Source organism: Panicum hallii, chromosome 7 (assembly GCF_002211085.1).
Source record: "Panicum hallii strain FIL2 chromosome 7, PHallii_v3.1, whole genome shotgun sequence".
Classification (NCBI taxonomy): Eukaryota; Viridiplantae; Streptophyta; class Magnoliopsida; order Poales; family Poaceae; genus Panicum; species Panicum hallii.
This window is the reverse complement of record NC_038048.1, coordinates 22537303-22557365: the sequence shown is the minus strand read 5'-3', so window position 1 is coordinate 22557365 and position 20063 is coordinate 22537303.

Below are 20063 nucleotides of genomic sequence, written 5' to 3'. Positions count from 1 at the left end.
AGAAAATGCGTGTGTGTGGGAAGGGATAAAATGTGGTTTTGAAAAGCGAGTTAGATGAGATGGATGGCATTTCTGTGTGAATTGCCGTTGGTGTGCTCGTACCTGTGTGGTTGAGCGTGGATGGGAGATATCCATCTTGTCACCCTTAAGGACCGAGTTGATGTGACATCTCACCTAGCTTCTCGTAGTGCGAACCACTTGACCGTTGTATGGGCAACGGCTTGGCCTAACCCCACTAGTTAGTCTGATAGCCATCAGGAGAGCTGGGAGCAACGGGTGATCAAGGAGACGGGATAAGCTCTGTGTGACTTATGCCCCGGTTAAACCTCGGTGTTAGGTCGAATGACCCCTTGATAGATCCCGTGGTGGCTAGTCAGGTCTAGCTAAGGTGGGTAAGGGCTTCGATGGGATCTGCACCGGCACCAAGGTGTTCGTGCTGTGGTACCCCGCCTGTGGGTAAAGTTGCACACCTCTGCAGAGTTAGAATCTATTCGAATAGCCGTGCCCACGGTACTGGGCAAGTTACGGTGTGGTCACATAACTAGTGTTTCTCCCTGGGAAATGGTTGAACTGGTGTGAGTTGTTGAAAAAGTATCCGGCAATGGTGCTGTGTGTTACGACGGACGGGAAGTCCGGTAGCGGTTTGAAACTTGGATCCGTGAGGATCGACGATGTGCGACACTTGTTTTGAAAAATGCTTTTAAAACGAACCCTTGCATATAATTGTGTTTCCGCAAAAGAACCGTAACTTTATCCTTGGATTATCCTGTGCATCTAATTCTGTTATAACCCCCCCCCGTGGGTGTGATTGGACTTGCTGAGTACGTTTGTACTCACCCCGTTTTTACTCTACAGTGGAGGATCCCGACTACATCCCCGAGAACGACGAGTAGGGTTCCGTCCTGCACCCAGTCTTGCCTGTGGGTGAGGTCACCGTTGGAGCTCCGCATGGCGCAAGACTCTGATGATCCTTTGTTCGTAGCTAGTGTAGTTGTGTGGGTTCTGGTTGTAATCCTCGCGATAGTGGCGCTTCACTGCCCATTACCGCGTAGAGTTGTACGGTGATGTACCATCTGATGTAATAAAAGTGTTATCAGCCTCCTGGGACTGATAAAGTGACACTTTTAAGTCTTCCCTGATGGGGGGGACGCTTCAGCCAAGCCGGCCCGTTTCTTTTCTCCCACCAGCCCGAGCCAGCGCTCCCCCGCTCTCCCTTCCTCTCTCCCTCTGCCAGCCGGGCCCCACGCGTCAGCTCCCTCCCCCTTCTTTCTCTCCCCTTCCTCTATTTTCCCCGGCGCCCAACGAACTCCGAGATTCCGGCGAGCTTTCCCCCGCTCCGGGCCCGCGCGCCAGTGTGCCGCAGCCGCCCTACAAAGCCCGCCGCCTCCCTAGGGTTTTCCCCTTAGCCGCCTCAGTGCTTCGCCGCCCCGAAACCCTAGCCGAGCAGCGCCGCCGCCGCTCACCTCGGGCCGCCGCCGCGCCGGTCCCTCGCCGGCCGCCGCTGCCACTCAAGTACCAGGAGCTCATCCTGGTGGGGTAAGGAACACCCCCGTCCCTTTTCTCCCTCTGTCTCGCTCTTCCCGCAGTCGCGCAAGCTCGCCGGCGTCCCCGAGCCGCGCGCCGCCGTCGCCCGGCCGCTACGGCCAGCACCTCAGCCCCCTTTTGCCCCAATTGGGTTCCCCGTGTCCGCCTCTCTCTCCCCGACCCGGTCTCGTCTCAAATGGAGGCCGGAATCGCTACATCGCGTGTTCTCCGGCGAGGCGCCGCCGCAAAGACCGAGCTCCGGCGAGCAACAGCCGCCGCCGGCCCCTGTTTTCCCTCCCCCTTTGGTCCTGGCCGTCCGATCTTAATCCCGCGGACGAGATTGGATCAAACCGGTATCCGACCCGAGCCATTAGATCTAAAACTGACGATCCAGATTAGATCTAGAGCGTCATTAGATCCCAGCCGTCCAATTCAAATCCAGTAAACCGCGCGAGCCTTTAACCGTAGATCCGTTTCCGATCGTCCGATCTTGATCCGAAGGCCCACGTTCGCGCGTACCCCTTCGCGTATGGATTCTAATCTGGGCCGCGCAGATCTGATCCGAGGGCCCAGATTAAATCATACCCTTTCAGCTAGCCTTTTTGTTAAGAAGCCCCTGCCTTTTTGAGGATTCAACCCGCAGTACACCCGTAGAGCAAAAGTATTTGCAAGTAGGTCCTTTTTCTTCCCTTTTAACACCCCGAGCTCTCTAGAATTTGTTTCTCAGCCCTAGTTTTGGAGTTTTTGCGTGCTAGCCCCTGGATCTAGGGTTTAATTGCGTTTAAGTCCTCGGTTTTTTGTGCAGAAGCCCTGGTTGCCCTGTTTTTCTTACAAATAGGTCCCTGGATCCTGTTTTAAGCGCAGTTTTCGCGTTTTAGCTCCGTTTTAGGTGTTCTTTATATGCACGCGATCGTTGTAACGCGTAGAATAGCTTTAGACCAGTTTTGTGTGCTATTCCTATGTAATGTTGTACTGTTTTCTTATATTTTGCTATTGTTTGTGCATGTGTGTATGTGTGGACTATGCTTGATGATCGTGAGTAGACGCGGAGCCTTTGGACCAGTACCAGGAGCAGCCGTCTTCCGAGCAGTTCGAGCAGCAGCCGGGAGAGTACGAGGAAGGCAAGTATAACATGAACCTCCTATCACATTTAAATACAATTTCATACTGCATTTTAATTCTGTATGCCTATAAGGACTTTCCTAGCCACCTTTATATCCTTTAAATATATCCTATGGGTTGCATTTTGGTTAGTTGTGCTAGGTTGCTGCGCTATAACAAATCCTGGTCCTTTTTAATTAATTTGATTAATGGTCTTATGCAACTTAATTCTGGAGCCGACCCTCTGTGCTGTGTGCTTGAGTGGTTTGTGCGTCCTTAAAAGATGTTTTTGTTAGAAACATGGTTTAGGGGGCCAGCACGGTGCTTAGTGCTTGGTTGGCCACTCTCCATAAGGACCGGTTCATAGAGCGACAACCTGGGACAACCGCGCAACCACAAGACTGGAATGGGACGGTCTTGACTTATTAATTAGGTCATTTTGGTTCGGGAGTAACTTACCTGCGTGGGCAAGAGGGGTGGTAAGCTTCAATGGTCCCTGCTCCTCCGGCTTGGTCTGTGCTGTGTGTCTTGTACCCCCGGAGGTGGGCCCCATCGTCGCTGATCCAGAATCCTTAGCGGTTACACCTTACCAACGTGATCCTTTGTAACGGTCTCGTAGTGTGCTTGCTAGCCATCTCACCTAAGGAAGTGTGATGAACCACTAGCGTAGCTCACGACTTGTGGGTAAAGTTGTGCAACCTCTCGAGAGTGTAAAACTGATATATCAGCTGTGCTCACAGTCATGAGCGGCCCAGATCCTCCGTCTGATTAGTGGGGTTATCAACCTTTGACGAGGGCGATTCCCCGAGTGGTTTGGTTTGGATGGTTCTCAGTAGTTCTTAATTAATATTGATTAATTTATTATGCAATTGGGTTTATGGTAATTCATCCACTTGTAGAATTAGCTTTAATAAAATTTGCCAAGATTAAAAGCTAATGCAGTTGAGTCAGCTAACCCTAGAGCCTCATACTCATGTTATACTTGTTGAGTACTAGCTTGTACTCACACTTGCCTCTCTACTCTTCTGTTCTATTTTTGGATATCTTCGACTGCTGCTCAGTGCCCGGCAACGTGGAGGACTACGTCAGCGGCTTCGACGACTTCTAGGTGTTTGTCTCCCAGTCGACGTCCCTGTGGCGCCCAGCCCTTCATGTATCTCTTTTACGCTTCTGCTCTTGAACCGATTCTTGATTCGGTTGTAATCAAACAATTCATTTATAATTCATTTACGATTTATATTAACATTATTCGTGACATGTGTTGTGATATCTTGATGATCTGTTGTATATATGCGTGACTTGATCCTGGCGCATATATGATTGCTCGATTTATGTTCTTATAAATCGGGTGTGACAGATTGGTATCAGAGCCGTGTCGACTGTAGGACGAAGCCTAGGTAGAGTTGGTCGAGTTTAGGACTTCTGTTCTCTTGCTTGCCTCCGCAAATCCTCAAACATCATTCTTCTGCTCCCATTCCTTGAGTCTTAATCCCTAGATTTGCTATCTCCCCCGTCTTTTCTGAGAAGTAGCTTGAGTTTTCCGTAGACGTTGGCCTGAGTCGCCTAATCTTATAAGTTATAAGTTTAGGTTGTCCCGATAAAATACGCTAGAACGAGTGTGTTGGTCGAGTAGTGTGGAAAACTCGACTAATTTGTGAATATTGAATGTTTGTTATTGTCCAAATGTTTGATTTGGATTTTTGGTTGATTGCATAGGCTAGTAGTTAAACTTGTTCATGCAAATCGACCTAACCCAACATGAACTAAATAAAAAAAAAATTTAGTTAGAACGTTGGGGGTAAAACCTATATTCCCTTCTTTCTGTCATATCCTTTCGAAGTTTCATTTCCGCAGCTGCACGATATCTATTTCTCACAAATTTTGTTTGTTGCAATCAGATGGTGAACACCAGGCGCACCGGTTCCGGTTCTGACCAGCAGGAGCAGAACAACCAGAGTACCGGTCAGCCGCTGCCAATGCCGCCACCACTGACCCCGGAGCAGTTCTTCCAGCTCCAGATGCAGATGATGGCTACCCTGAACAACACCGTTCAGGCTCTGCAGCAGATCCATGCTCAGCCACCGCCTCCTCCGCCGCCTCAGCCCCGTGACAGGCGTGCGGATTTCCTGAGAGGTCACCCTCCGACCTTCTCTCACGCCACGGACCCACTCCAGGCGGACGACTGGCTTCGTTCGGTGGCGCGCCAGTTGGTTGTTTCACAGTGCGACGATCGAGAGCGAGTCCTTTACGCAGCAGGGCAGCTGCGAGGTTCCGCTCTTGACTGGTGGGAGTCCTACCCAGCTCGGGATCATGAGGCTCTCACGTGGGACCAGTTCCGTGAGCGTTTCAGGAACCATCACATTCCTGAGGGCATCATGAAGATGAAGCAGAAGGAGTTCCGTGCCCTTAAGCAGGTAAAATTTAACGGAATTCCCTACCATTTCTTTTGAGCTTGATCTGTCCTTGATTTCTTTCGTAAATCTGACCAATTGAGCGATTTCTATCCTTGTTATCTGTGTTCTATATTTCAGGGATCGATGACGGTGACGGAGTACCGTGACCGTTTCCTTCAGCTTGCCCGCTACGCCCCTGCTGACGTCGCTCGTGATAGCGATAAGCAGGAGTACTTCAAGGAGGGACTGGATGATCACATCCAGTATGCGCTGCTGAACCACCGCTTCGACAACTTCAACCAGCTGGTTGATGCGGCCCTCAACACCGAGCGCAAGCGCTGGGAGATTGAGGATAAGAAGAGGAAGATGGCTCCATCCTCTTCGGGCAGCAACACCCGTCCCCGCTACCAGTACCCTCCACAGCAGCAGCAGCAGAGGCCGCCCCAGCAGTACCAGCAGCGGCAGCAGTACCCGCCTCGTCCTCAGCAGCAGTAGCAGGTGGGACAGGGTCAGAGGCTTCCGGCGCCTCCGGCCCCACCAGCTCAGAGGCAGGGAGCGCCCACTCCTCCTGGGCAGCAGGCTCCGGCACTTCCTCGAGTGTGCTTCCACTGCGGCGAGCCAGGGCACTACGCCAACGTCTGCCCTCGGAAGGCGCAGGCAGGACAGCAGGGGCGTGCAGCACCGCCCAAGGCCCCAGCTCAGGGCAGGGTGAACCACGTGACGGCCGAGTCGGCGGCCGAGGCTCCCAACGTGGTTATTGGTACGTTCATGGTTAATGCCCATCCTGCTACAGTGCTTTTTGATACTGGTGCTACACATTCTTTCATCACCCAGTCTTTTGTTGAGCATCATGGTATTCCTACTAGCACATTAAAGAGGTGCATGATAGTATCTTCACCGGGAGGGCAGTTGAGGTCTCATGTCTTCTGTCCCAGAGTCAGTGTGGCTATAAGGGGGGTAGATTTCAGTGCGAATCTGATGGTGCTTGACTCCAAGGGCATTGATGTGATCCTCGGGATGGAGACCCTTGCTAAGTGGGGAGTCCGGATAGATTGTGCTCAGAGGACGGTTCTTCTGTCAGCACCGGATGGTCAGGAGGTTACTGTTGGAGCTACGGAGCCTTCTGGATTTCTTCATCAGATGGAGGCTAGACCCACGGATGGTATTCGCGTGGTGTCTGAATTCCCGGATGTCTTTCCGGATGATTTGCCAGGTATGCCGCCTGATCGCGACATTGAGTTTTCTATTGATCTCTTGCCTGGCACAGCTCCTATTGCTAAGAGGCCCTATCGTATGGCTCCTGTCGAGCATGAGGAGGTTAAGAAGACTGTCGACGAGTTGCTAGCTAAGGGTTATATCCGTCGCAGTTTCTCTCCTTGGGCTTTTCCTGTGTTGCTTGTAGAGAAGAAGGATGGCGCGAAGAGAATGTGCGTCGATTATCAGGATCTGAATGCAGTCACTATCAAGAACAAGCATCCATTGCCCCGTATTGAGGATCTCTTTGATCAGCTTCAGGGTGCTTGTGTATTCTCGAAGATTGATCTGCGTTCGGGTTATCATCAGCTGAAGATTCGTCCTGAGGATATTCAGAAGACGGCATTCACCTGCAAGTATGGGTTATACGAGTATACGGTCATGTCCTTCGGCTTGACTAATGCTCCGGCTTTCTTCATGCATCTGATGAACAAGGTTTTCATGGATTATCTGGACACCTTTGTGGTGATATTTATTGATGATATCCTGATATATTCCAAGTCAGAAGCGGAGCATGAGAAGCATCTGAGGCTTGTGTTGCAGAGGCTCAGAGAGCACAAGCTGTTTGCCAAGCTCAGCAAGTGCGAGTTCTGGATTGACGAGGTTCCATTCCTCGGTCATGTTATCTCCAAGGGAGGTATTGCTGTGGACCCCGGAAAGGTGAAGGATGTGCTTGACTGGGTTGTACCACAGACGGTGAAGGAAGTCCGCTCTTTTCTGGGCTTAGCAGGTTATTATCGGAGGTTCATTGAGAATTTCTCCAAAATTGTGAAGCCTTTGACTTCCTTGCTGGAGAAGGATGTGGGTTTTTCTTGGACTGATGAGCGTCAGAAGGCCTTCGAGGAGTTGAAGAAGAAGTTGACTACGGCGCCAGTCCTTACTCTGCCCGATCAGAGCAAGAGGTTCACAGTGTATTGTGATGCTTCGAGGGATGGTCTTGGTTGCGTCCTGATGCAGGAAGGCAGAGTGATAGCTTATGCCTCGCGGCAGTTGCGCCGGCACGAGCTGAATTATCCCACTCATGATCTGGAGTTAGCCGCAGTTGTGCATGCTCTGAAGATATGGAGGCATTACTTGTTTGGGCAGAGGTGTGACATTTACACCGATCATAAGAGCCTCAAGTATATTTTCACTCAGAGTGAGCTGAATATGCGGCAGAGAAGATGGCTAGAGTTGGTCAAGGATTACGACCTGGAGATTCACTATCATCCGGGCAAGGCCAATGTTGTAGCAGATGCTCTGAGCAGGAAGAGCTATGTTAACATGGCCGTGGCTTTTCAGATGCCTTAGGAGTTATGCGAGGAGTTTGAGCAGTTGAGCCTGGGTTTCTTGCATCATACCTCGGGTACATCGTTCGAGGCGGAACCCACTCTAGAGGCAGAGATTAGGCAGCATCAGAAGGAAGATCAGAAACTGCAGGAGATTCGTGAGTTGCTCAAGATTGGCAAGGCTCCTCATTTCAGAGAGGATGATCAGGGTACCTTGTGGTACAAGGGTCGTATATGTGTGCCGGATGTGGCAGATCTCAGGAAGTTGATTCTGAGTGAGGCTCATGATACAGCGTATTCTATCCATCCAGGCAGCACGAAGATGTATTACGACCTAAAGGAACGATTCTGGTGGTATGGAATGAAGCGTTCCGTTGCGGAGTACGTGGCTATCTGCGACACTTGTCAGCGTGTCAAGGCAGAGCATCAGAGGCCAGCAGGGTTATTGCAGCTGTTGAAGATTCCCGAGTGGAAATGGGAGGAAATCACTATGGACTTCATTGTTGGCTTGCCTCGTACTCAGAAGGGGTACAACTCCATATGGGTAGTAGTGGATCGATTGACGAAAGTTGCTCACTTCATCCCGGTGAACACTACTTACTCCGGTGCTAGACTTGCAGAGTTGTACATCTCCAGGATTGTCTGTCTGCATGGTGTTCCTAAGAAGATTATATCTGATCGAGGATCCCAGTTCACTTCACGGTTCTGGGAGCAGTTGCATGATTCGTTGGATACGAAGCTGCGCTTCAGTACTGCTTATCATCCTCAGACCGATGGGCAGACAGAGAGAACCAACCAAGTGTTGGAGGATATGCTTCGAGCCTGTGCTATTCAGTATGGTACCAGCTGGGATAAATGCCTGCCGTATGCAGAGTTTTCTTATAACAACAGTTATCAGGCCAGTCTGAAGAAATCCCCTTTCGAGGCCTTGTATGGTCGGAAGTGCAGGACTCCGCTGTATTGGGATCAGATTGGTGAGAGGCAGGTGTTTGGTCCGGATATTGTTGAGGAGGCCGAACAGCTGGTACAGCAGGTGCGAGAGAATCTGAGGGTCGCTCAGACTCGTCAGAAGAGTTATGCGGATGTTCGTCGCCGAGATTTGACCTTTGCAGTGGGTGACCATGTGTACCTGAAGGTCTCGCCGATGAGAGGAATCCGCAGGTTTAATGTACGAGGGAAGCTAGCTCCTCGATATATTGGTCCGTTCAAGGTGTTGGAACGGAAAGGTGAGGTGGCATATCGTCTGGAGTTGCCACTCAATCTCTCAGGAGTGCACGATGTGTTTCACGTGTCTCAGCTGAAGAAGTGCTTGAGAGTGCCAGAAGAGCAAGCACCGATAGAAGGGTTGGATGTGCAGGAGGATCTGACCTATGTCGAGCATCCGGTGAAGATTTTGGAGACATCTGAGAGAGTCACCCGAAACAAGAAGATCAAGATGTGCCGTGTTCAGTGGAGTCATCACACGGAGGATGAGGCTACTTGGGAGCGAGAAGATGAGCTGAGGAAGACATATCCCGATCTCTTTGCTAGCTAGCCTATCTGAATCTCGGGACGAGATTCCTGTAAGGGGGGTAGGTTTGTAACACCCTGAGGTAATTTCCTTAAAATTTTAATGAACTTATTTGGGCTTAAATAAATTTTCCAGGCTTTTCTTTAATTTTTGTGGCATTTAAAGCAATTTATAACACAAGCAAATAAAATTTATCATAGGATTAAAATGTTTGTGCATTCATGCTGCAGCATTGTTTTATTTGTGTTGAGTTTATAGGATTTGAATTCAAACTTAATTGAATTCAAATAGTTTTGTTTGAATGTTTGAGTGTAGAAAAGAAAAAGAAAAGAAAAAGAAGAGGAGAAGAGAACAGCAGCAGCAGCCAGTAGCCCAAACCCCCCTCTTTCTCACCGTGGGCCCTTCTCCTCTCCTCCCCTTCCTTCCCGAGTGGGCCAAGCCCGAGGCCCATCTCCCTCCCCAACCCGAGGCCCAGCAACCCCTCCTCCTTCTCCTCTCCCCCGCATGGGCCAAGCCGGCCCGTTTCTTTTCTCCCACCAGCCCGAGCCAGCGCTCCCCCGCTCTCCCTTCCTCTCTCCCTCTGCCAGCCGGGCCCCACGCGTCAGCTCCCTCCCCCTTCTTTCTCTCCCCTTCCTCTGTTTTCCCCGGCGCCCAACGAACTCCGAGATTCCGGCGAGCTTTCCCCCACTCCGGGCCCGCGCGCCAGTGTGCCGCAGCCGCCCTACAAAGCCTGCCGCCTCCCTAGGGTTTTCCCCTTAGCCGCCTCAGTGCTTCGCCGCCCCGAAACCCTAGCCGAGCAGCGCCGCCGCCGCTCACCTCGGGCCGCCGCCGCGCCGGTCCCTCGCCGGCCGCCGCTGCCACTCAAGTACCAGGAGCTCATCCTGGTGGGGTAAGGAACACCCCCGTCCCTTTTCTCCCTCTGTCTCGCTCTTCCCGCAGTCGCGCAAGCTCGCCGGCGTCCCCGAGCCGCGCGCCGCCGTCGCCCGGCCGCTACGGCCAGCACCTCAGCCCCCTTTTGCCCCAATTGGGTTCCCTGTGTCCGCCTCTCTCTCCCCGACCCGGTCTCGTCTCAAATGGAGGCCGGAATCGCTACATCGCGTGTTCTCCGGCGAGGCGCCGCCGCAAAGACCGAGCTCCGGCGAGCAACAGCCGCCGCCGGCCCCTGTTTTCCCTCCCCCTTTGGTCCTGGCCGTCCGATCTTAATCCCGCGGACGAGATTGGATCAAACCGGTATCCGACCCGAGCCATTAGATCTAAAACCGACGATCCAGATTAGATCTAGAGCGTCATTAGATCCCAGCCGTCCAATTCAAATCCAGTAAACCGCGCGAGCCTTTAACCGTAGATCCGTTTCCGATCGTCCGATCTTGATCCGAAGGCCCACGTTCGCGCGTACCCCTTCGCGTATGGATTCTAATCTGGGCCGCGCAGATCTGATCCGAGGGCCCAGATTAAATCATACCCTTTCAGCTAGCCTTTTTGTTAAGAAGCCCCTGCCTTTTTGAGGATTCAACCCGCAGTACACCCGTAGAGCAAAAGTATTTGCAAGTAGGTCCTTTTTCTTCCCTTTTAACACCCCGAGCTCTCTAGAATTTGTTTCTCAGCCCTAGTTTTGGAGTTTTTGCGTGCTAGCCCCTGGATCTAGGGTTTAATTGCGTTTAAGTCCTCGGTTTTTTGTGCAGAAGCCCTGGTTGCCCTGTTTTTCTTACAAATAGGTCCCTGGATCCTGTTTTAAGCGCAGTTTTCGCGTTTTAGCTCCATTTTAGGTGTTCTTTACATGCACGTGATCGTTGTAACGCGTAGAATAGCTTTAGACTAGTTTTGTGTGCTGTTCCTATGTAATGTTGTACTGTTTTCTTATATTTTGCTATTGTTTGTGCATGTGTGTATGTGTGGACTATGCTTGATGATCGTGAGTAGACGCGGAGCCTTTGGACCAGTACCAGGAGCAGCCGTCTTCCGAGCAGTTCGAGCAGCAGCCGGGAGAGTACGAGGAAGGCAAGTATAACATGAACCTCCTATCACATTTAAATACAATTTCATACTGCATTTTAATTCTGTATGCCTATAAGGACTTTCCTAGCCACCTTTATATCCTTTAAATATATCCTATGGGTTGCATTTTGGTTAGTTGTGCTAGGTTGCTGCGCTATAACAAATCCTGGTCCTTTTTAATTAATTTGATTAATGGTCTTATGCAACTTAATTCTGGAGCCGACCCTCTGTGCTGTGTGCTTGAGTGGTTTGTGCGTCCTTAAAAGATGTTTTTGTTAGAAACATGGTTTAGGGGGCCAGCACGGTGCTTAGTGCTTGGTTGGCCACTCTCCATAAGGACCGGTTCATAGAGCGACAACCTGGGACAACCGCGCAACCACAAGACTGGAATGGGACGGTCTTGACTTATTAATTAGGTCATTTTGGTTCGGGAGTAACTTACCTGCGTGGGCAAGAGGGGTGGTAAGCTTCAATGGTCCCTGCTCCTCCGGCTTGGTCTGTGCTGTGTGTCTTGTACCCCTGGAGGTGGGCCCCATCGTCGCTGATCCAGAATCCTTAGCGGTTACACCTTACCAACGTGATCCTTTGTAACGGTCTCGTAGTGTGCTTGCTAGCCATCTCACCTAAGGAAGTGTGATGAACCACTAGCGTAGCTCAACTTGTGGGTAATGTTGTGCAACCTCTCGAGAGTGTAAAACTGATATATCAGCTGTGCTCACAGTCATGAGCGGCCCAAATCCTCCGTCTGATTAGTGGGGTTATCAACCTTTGACGAGGGCGATTCCCCGAGTGGTTTGGTTTGGATGGTTCTCAGTAGTTCTTAATTAATATTGATTAATTTATTATGCAATTGGGTTTATGGTAATTCATCCACTTGTAGAATTAGCTTTAATAAAATTTGCCAAGATTAAAAGCTAATGCAGTTGAGTCAGCTAACCCTAGAGCCTCATACTCATGTTATACTTGTTGAGTACTAGCTTGTACTCACACTTGCCTCTCTACTCTTCTGTTCTATTTTTGGATATCTTCGACTGCTGCTCAGTGCCCGGCAACGTGGAGGACTACGTCAGCGGCTTCGACGACTTCTAGGTGTTTGTCTCCCAGTCGACGTCCCTGTGGCGCCCAGCCCTTCATGTATCTCTTTTACGCTTCTGCAACTCTTGAACCGATTCTTGATACGGTTGTAATCAAACAATTCATTTATGATTCATTTACGATTTATATTAACATTATTCGTGACATGTGTTGTGATATCTTGATGATCTGTTGTATATATGCGTGACTTGATCCTGGCGCATATATGATTGCTCGATTTATGTTCTTATAAATCGGGTGTGACATCGGGTTAGAAGAAGCAAAAGCCCAGGGGGCTATTTGCAAACTGTAAGACTCAGGGGAATAGTTCTGTTAAGGACCTGTGTGCAAGAGTCTTTGTTATTTCATGTGAATGTGATTCCCTGTCTTGTAAAATTCATAACAAATCGCAGAAAAATCCAAAAATAGCAAAACTAGTTTTGTTAGAAACTAGATTTTAAACTCTATGACTTTTGTTAATAGAGTTTAGTTTGAAATAAAATATTTCTACCTGTGTTTCGAATCTAAAGTTAAGGGGTAAAATACACTCAACCTTGTTATTTCATGTTCTTTTATTTTTCTAAAATGTAGTATGAATGTTCTATAAACTCTAGCTAATCTTGTGTTAAGTTGCAAACTTAAACTTGATTTAAATTTAACTTCTCTTATTTGAACTTTCAAATTTGAAATATTAAATAAACCTATTATATAACCTCCTCTAAATTAACACCATTATTAGTCTCTAATGTGATATTTTATAATCAAATTTCTATAATCTTTTATTTAAAAGTTTTTAATTCAAATTTTGGTTCATTTCAAATTTAATTTAAATATTTTAGTTCTTATTACAATAAATTCTACCATAAATAGTATTTCAAATCTAAACCCTCTTTATTTATGCATGTTTGTGTGTTAATTGAATGAGTTATAATATTTGAAATGTGGATTTCTAAATTTAAATTTCACCTTATTAACTTATTGCATTTCATATAGAATCAACGACACTCGACGACGGAGATTACGAACTGGTCTTAGGACAAGACCAAGGCTTTTCAGAAGATCCAGCGCAAGTCGTCGAAGGACTAACTGAAGCCCCGAACCTGAGTTCGGAAGCCTCTAACTCTCCTGCCCCCACCCCCACTCCAGAAGGCAAGCCCCGGACATATCCCATTACTTTATTTACACTGCAATCTATATCTATCTATAATATATCTTGCATTAAGTCTAGGAATTGAGGTGAAACCCTAGATGCATGAATCTTAGGAATCCAATGTAATGCTCCCGAGTCCTTATCGGATAGATGCTCCGCCGATAGAACCGGTAGAAGTCGGGTGATTTCCTGTCACTCGCGCGATATAGGAGTTGCATGTTTACATTTCTGTAACCACTATAAGGATGACGGACAGGGTCATGTACTGTATCATGACCTGGAAGTTTGCCCTGTCTGTTTCGATAAAAAGTTTTAAGGCCGAAATGTATGGTAGTGGTGGCTAAGTTTTTGAAAGTACTAGCCACATGCCGCGAAATATGGTAAGCGGTAAGCCTAGTAACCAATCGGCCCGGCAAGTGGACATACCTCCCACCACTCGATTTTATGTTATGTTTACACGCACCGACATGCGGGAGTACGTTCTGCAAGGCAGACAGGAATACGGGTTTTGTAGTCGCGCTACAGACGTATGTCCTGTACACATTGGGTGTGCGTACGGTCCTGCAGTCGCTTGTGGTGGACCTGATCCACGACCCGGAATGAAAGGCAAACGGTTGCTTGGGAAAGATCGTTGGATCTTCCGAGCGTGTGTGTTAGGTTTACCTTGCAAGGTTAAATTCGATTCGAATCGTCCGCCTCTCACGAAGATTGAGACTGCTTATCCCTTCTGCCACATTGAGTAAAAAGTGTAATTGTTGATGAGATAATCTTGATGGATGATAATCACTACCTTGCTTGCTTAGTGTAGGTGCTAATCTAGATTAAATACTCAACTAGAATCTGAAAGCTAAAACTTGAAAGTAGTTATACTCTCTGTTGCTTTTCAGCTAAAAATAAACCCAGAGCCTTTACAATGCCTTCATGAGTCTAGTTATGGGCTAAGTATACCCAACCCCGGGTAAGCCTTGCTGAGTATTAGAATACTCAGCCTTGCCAATGTCTGTTTCAGGTATAACCTTCGAGAACCCCACGGACAACCTTGTGTGGCCAACGTCCGTTCCGTTTGGCTGGTCCGTGGAGTGGGACCCGTCCCTGGCCGGCACTGACCCTCCGGAGTAACACCAAGCCCTGGGCTAAGCTTGGTGTTCATCTTCGCGACGTATGTAGTCGCGTAAAACTTTTTCTTCCGCTGTGAGTTGGACTAGCTGTAATGCTTGTCGGTTTAAACATGAGTTGTATAAGTTTACTTATCTTTGAACTCAGTTTGTAATAATGTATGTATGGTTGTAAATTAAAAGTTGATGAGCTATTCTGTGATGTGAACTCGCCTTCGTGCGAGATAAACCTGCTTTGATCCTGCTGAACCGTGGTTGTATCGGGCGGAGACCCGACAGACCAAAGGATTATTCCGTTTGAAGTGCGTTTAGCTGATTACAGTTGGTACGGCGGTCAATAGCGCACTTGAGCCGGAATATTTCAAGCGGTTCTGCCACAAGAACCCCCTGGAAACTTCTGTTTTCTTTCAGAAAAGCCCTAGACTTTGTTTTAGCCCTAGTTTTCGCGTCTTAGCTTTGTTTTAGTTAGTTTTCGCGCTCACGCGATCGTTGTAATGTGTAGAATAGTTTTAGCTCAGTTTTGTGTGCTGTTTTATTGTATTGTTGTACTGTTTCTTATCTTTTGCTCTTGTTTGCATGTATGTGCCTGTGTGGACCATGCTTGGACGTTACGATCGTGAGTACACTTTGAGCCACCGGAGGAGTACCAGGAGCCACCTTCTTCAGAGCCCTTTGAGCAGCAGCAGGAGAACTTTGAGGAAGGCAAGTATAACATAAACATCCAATATTCCTATCACTTTTAAATATAATTTCATACTGCATTTTAATACTGTATGACTATAAGGATTCCTAGCCACTTTTATCCTTTATATAAATACCTTGGGTTGCATTTTGGTTAGTTGTGCTAGGTGCTGCGCTCTCACACATTATGGTCCTTTTTAATTAAATTTGATTAATGGTATATGCAACTTGATTCTGAGAGTGGCCCTCTGTGCTGTGTGCTTGAGCGGCTCACGTCTCGTTAAAATATGTTTTTATTAGAAACATGGTTTAGGGGGCCAGCACGGTGCTTAGTGCTTGGTTGGCCACTCTCCCTAAGGACCGGTTCATAGAGCGATAACAAGGGACAACCGCGCAACCATAAGACTGGAATAGGACGGTCTTGACTTACTAATTAGGTCATTTTGGTTTGGGAGTAACTTACTTGCGGGGCAAGAGGGGTGGTAAGCTTCAATGGTCCCTGCTCCTCCGGCTTGGTCTGTGTTGTGTGCTTGTACCCCCGTGAGGTGGGCCCCATCGTCGCCGATCCAGAAACCTTAGCGGTTACACCTTACTAACGTTATCCTTTGTAACGGTCTCGTAGTGTGCTTGCTAGTCATCTCACCTAAGGAAGTGTGATGAACAACTAGCATAGCTCACGACTTGTGGGTAAAGTTGTGCAACCTATTGAGAGCGTAAAACTGGTATACTAGCCGTGGTCATGGTCATGAGCGGCCCAGATCCTCAGTCTGATTAGTGGGGTTTATCTTTGGTGGTTTGGCTTGGATTTCAGTAGACTCATGAGTAAATCTAATTAATTAATCAGTAACCTGGGTTATGGTAATTCATCCACTTGTAGTAAATAGCTTTAATAAAATTTGCCCAGATTAAAAGCTAATGCAGATGAGTCAGCTAACCGTAGAGCCTCATAGTTTGTGTTATACTTGTTGAGTACAAGTTGTGTACTCACACTTGCCTTCTCTACTCTTCTGTTCTCTTTGGGATATCTTTGACTGCTGCTCAGTACCAGGCGACGTGGAGGACTACATCAGCGGACTCGACGATTTTTAGGCGTTTGTCTCCCAGCCGACATCCCTATGGTGCCCTGATCTTCATGTATTCATTTTACGCTTCGGCACTCCTTGAACCGATTCTTGATTCGGTTGTAATAAAGAATTCATTTATAATTTATACGCTTTTATTTCGTGATATGTGTTGTGATATCTTAATAATTCTGTTGTATATATGCGTAACTTGATCCTGGCGCATATATGATTGCTCGGTTTATGTCCTTGTAAATCGGGAGTGGCAAAATTGGTATCAGAGCCATGTCGATTGTAGGACGAAGCCTAGATAGAAACGGTCGAGTTTAAGTATTTCTTTCCTCTTGTCTTGCTTCCGCAAAATCTAAAATTGTCTCTGCCTCTATTCCTTGAGTCCTAAACATCGATTTGCTAGCTCTCTCTCTTATTCTTTCTGAGAATTAGTCTAATCTCTTCCGTAGACGTTGGCCTGCAATTTTCTATCTGTCCTCATAAGTCTAGGATGCCTTTGCAAAAAAATTACGCTAGAGCGTCTGGTTGTTTTAGTCGAGTGGTGTGATAAACTCGGCTAAAGTGTGTATATTGAGTGTTTATGATTGTGCAAAATGTATGATTTGGATTTTTTGTTGACTGCATAGTTTAGAAGTTAAACTTGCTCATGCAAATTAACTTTAATGCAAACTTGGATTAAGTAATAAAACTGAGATAGATCGTTGGGGGTAAAACCGTACACTCTTTACTCTCTACTTTATCCTGTCAGAGTTTTCTTTCCGGAGTTGTACAATATCGACTTCTTATAAATTTTGTTCTGCTGCAAACAGATGGTGAACACCAGGAGCACCGGCACCGGTTCTAGCCAGCAGGGGCAGAACAACCAGAGTACCGGCCAGCCGATGCCGATGCCTCCACCTCTGACTCCGGAGCAGTTCTTCCAGCTCCAGATGTAGATGATGGCCACCCTAAACAGCACCGTTCAGACGCTGCAGCAGATCCACGCTCAGCCGCTGCCTCCTCCACCACAGCAGCCCCGCGACAGGCGTGCGGATTTTCTGAGGGGTCACCCGCCGATGTTCTCCCATGCGACTGATCCACTCCAGGTAGACGACTGGCTTCGTTCGGTGGAGCGTCAGTTGGAAGTCGCCCAGTGCGAGGACCGGGAGCGAGTTCTATACGCGGCAGGGCAGCTGCGAGGCTCCGCTCTCAACTGGTGGGAGTCTTACCCAGCTCGGGACCGCGACGCCCTCACTTGGGTCCAGTTCCTGGAACATTTTAGGAACCAACACATCCCCGCTGGAGTCATGAAGATGAAGCACAAGGAGTTCCTTGCGCTTAAGCAGGTAAATTAGAGTAAAATCTTTTCACAATTCCTTTTTGAGCTCAAGCCCACCCTTGTTTACCTCCGTGAAATAGGAAATGCTGAGTAATTCCCATCTTCTTTCTCCGATACTTATCATTTCAGGGAGCTATGATGGTGACCGAGTACCTTCACCGTTTCCTCCACCTTGCTCGCTACACCCCCGCTGAGGTCGCCAATGATGGCGATAAACAGGAGCGCTTCAGGGAGGGGCTGAACATCACATTGAGTACGCGCTCCTGAACCTCTGCTTCGACAACTTCAACCATCTGGTTGACTCCGCCCTCAACACCGAGCGCAAGCGTCGGGAGATTGAGGACAAGAAGAGGAAGATGACTCCTGCTGCGTCAGGCAGCAACACTCGGCCTCGGTACCAGCACCCTCAGCAGCAGCAGCAGAGGCCACCTCCGCCGTACCAGCCACGACAGCAGCAGTACCCACCTCGTCCTCAGCAGCAGCAGCAGCAGGCGGGACAGGGCCAGAGGCTTCCCGCACCTCCGGCACGCCCAACTCCACCGGCTCCACCAGCTCCGCGGCAAGGAGTGCCTACTCCTCCTGCCGGACAGCAAGCTCCAGCATTCCCACGGGCGTGCTGTCACTGTGGCGAGCCGGGACACTACGCCAACGCTTGTCCCCAGAAGGCGCAATCTGGATCGCAGGGGCGCCCAGCTCAGCCCAGGGCGCCATCACAGGGTAGGGTGAACCACGTGATGGCTGAGTCAGCGGCCGAGGCTCCCAACATGGTTATTTGTACGTTCATGGTTAATACCCATCCTGCTACAGTGCTTTTCGATACTGGTGCTACGCGTTCCTTCATTACTCAGTCTTTTGTTGAGCATCATGGTATTTGTACTAGCACATTAAAGAGGTGCATGTTAGTATCTTCACCGGGAGGGCAGTTGAGGTCTCATATCTTCTGCCCCAGAGTGAGTATTGCCATAAGGGGGGTAGAGTTCAGTGCAAATCTGATGGTGCTAGACACCAAGGGTATCGATGTGATTTTGGGAATGGAGACCCTTGCTAGATGAGGCGTCAGAATTGATCGTACTCAGAGGATTGTCCACTTGTCAGCACCGGATGGACAAGAAGTCACAGTCAGTGCTTCGGAGCCTTCTGGATTTCTTTGTCAGATGGAGGCTAGACCCATGGATGGTATTCGTGTGGTGTCTGAATTCCCGGATGTTTTTTCGGATGATTTGCCAGGTATGCCGCCTGATCGTGACATTGAGTTTTCTATTGATCTCTTGCCTGGCACAACTCCTATTGCTAAATGGCCCTATCGTATGGCACCCGTTGAGCATGAGGAAGTTAAGCAGACCATCGACGAGTTGCTAGCCAAGGGCTATATCCGTCGCAGCTTTTCTCCTTGGGCTTTTCCTGTATTGCTTGTAGAGAAGAAGGATGGCGCGAAGAGAATGTGCATCGATTATCAGGATCTGAATGCAGTCACCATCAAGAACAAGCATCCACTGCCTCGTATTGAGGATCTCTTTGATCAGCTTCAGGGTGCTTGTGTATTCTTGAAGATCGATCTGCGTTTGGGTTATCACCAGCTGAAGATTTGTCCCGAGGATATCCCGAAGACGGCATTCACCTGCAAGTACGGGTTATACGAGTATACGGTCATGTCCTTCGGCTTGACCAATGCTCCGGCGTTCTTCATGCATCTGATGAACAAGGTTTTCATGGATTATCTGGACACCTTTGTGGTGATATTCATTGATGATATCCTGGTATATTCCAAGTTAGAGGCAGAGCATGAGCGGCATCTGAAGCTCGTGTTGTAGAGGTTGAGAGAGCACAAGCTGTATGCCAAGCTCAGCAAGTGTGAATTCTGGATTGATGAGGTTGCATTCCTCGATCATGTCATCTCCAAGGGGGGTATTGCAGTGGACCCTGGCAAGGTGAAGGATGTGCTTGACTGGGAGGTGCCGCTTACTGTGAAGGAAGTCCGCTCCTTTCTAGGCTTAGCAGGATATTATCGGAGGTTCATTGAGAATTTCTCCAAGATTGCGAAGCCTTTGACCTCCTTGCTAGAGAAGGGTGTGGATTTCTCCTGGACTGGTGAGAGTCATATGGCCTTCGATGAGCTGAAGAAGAGGTTGACTATGGCGCCAGTCCTTACTCTGCCAGACCAGAGCAAGCGGTTCATAGTGTAATGTAATGCTTCGAAGGATGGTCTCGGTTGTCTTCTGATGCATGAAGGTAGAGTTATAGCTTATGCTTCACGGCAGTTGTACCGACATGAGCTGAATTATCCCACTCATGATTTGGAGTTAGCCGCAGTTGTGCATGCTCTGAAGATATGGAGGCATTACTTGTTAGGGCAGAGATGTGATATTTACACCAATCACAAGAGCATCAAGTATATTTTCATGCAGAGTGAGCTGAACATGCGGCAGAGAAGATGGCTAGAGCTAGTCAAGGATTACGACCTGGAGATTCACTATCATCCGGGCAAGGCTAATGTTGTAGCAGATGCTCTGAGCAGGAAGAGTTATGTCAACATGGCCGTGGCTTTTTAGATACCTCAGGAGTTATGCGAGGAGTTTGAGCAGTTGATTCTGGGTTTCTTGCATCACA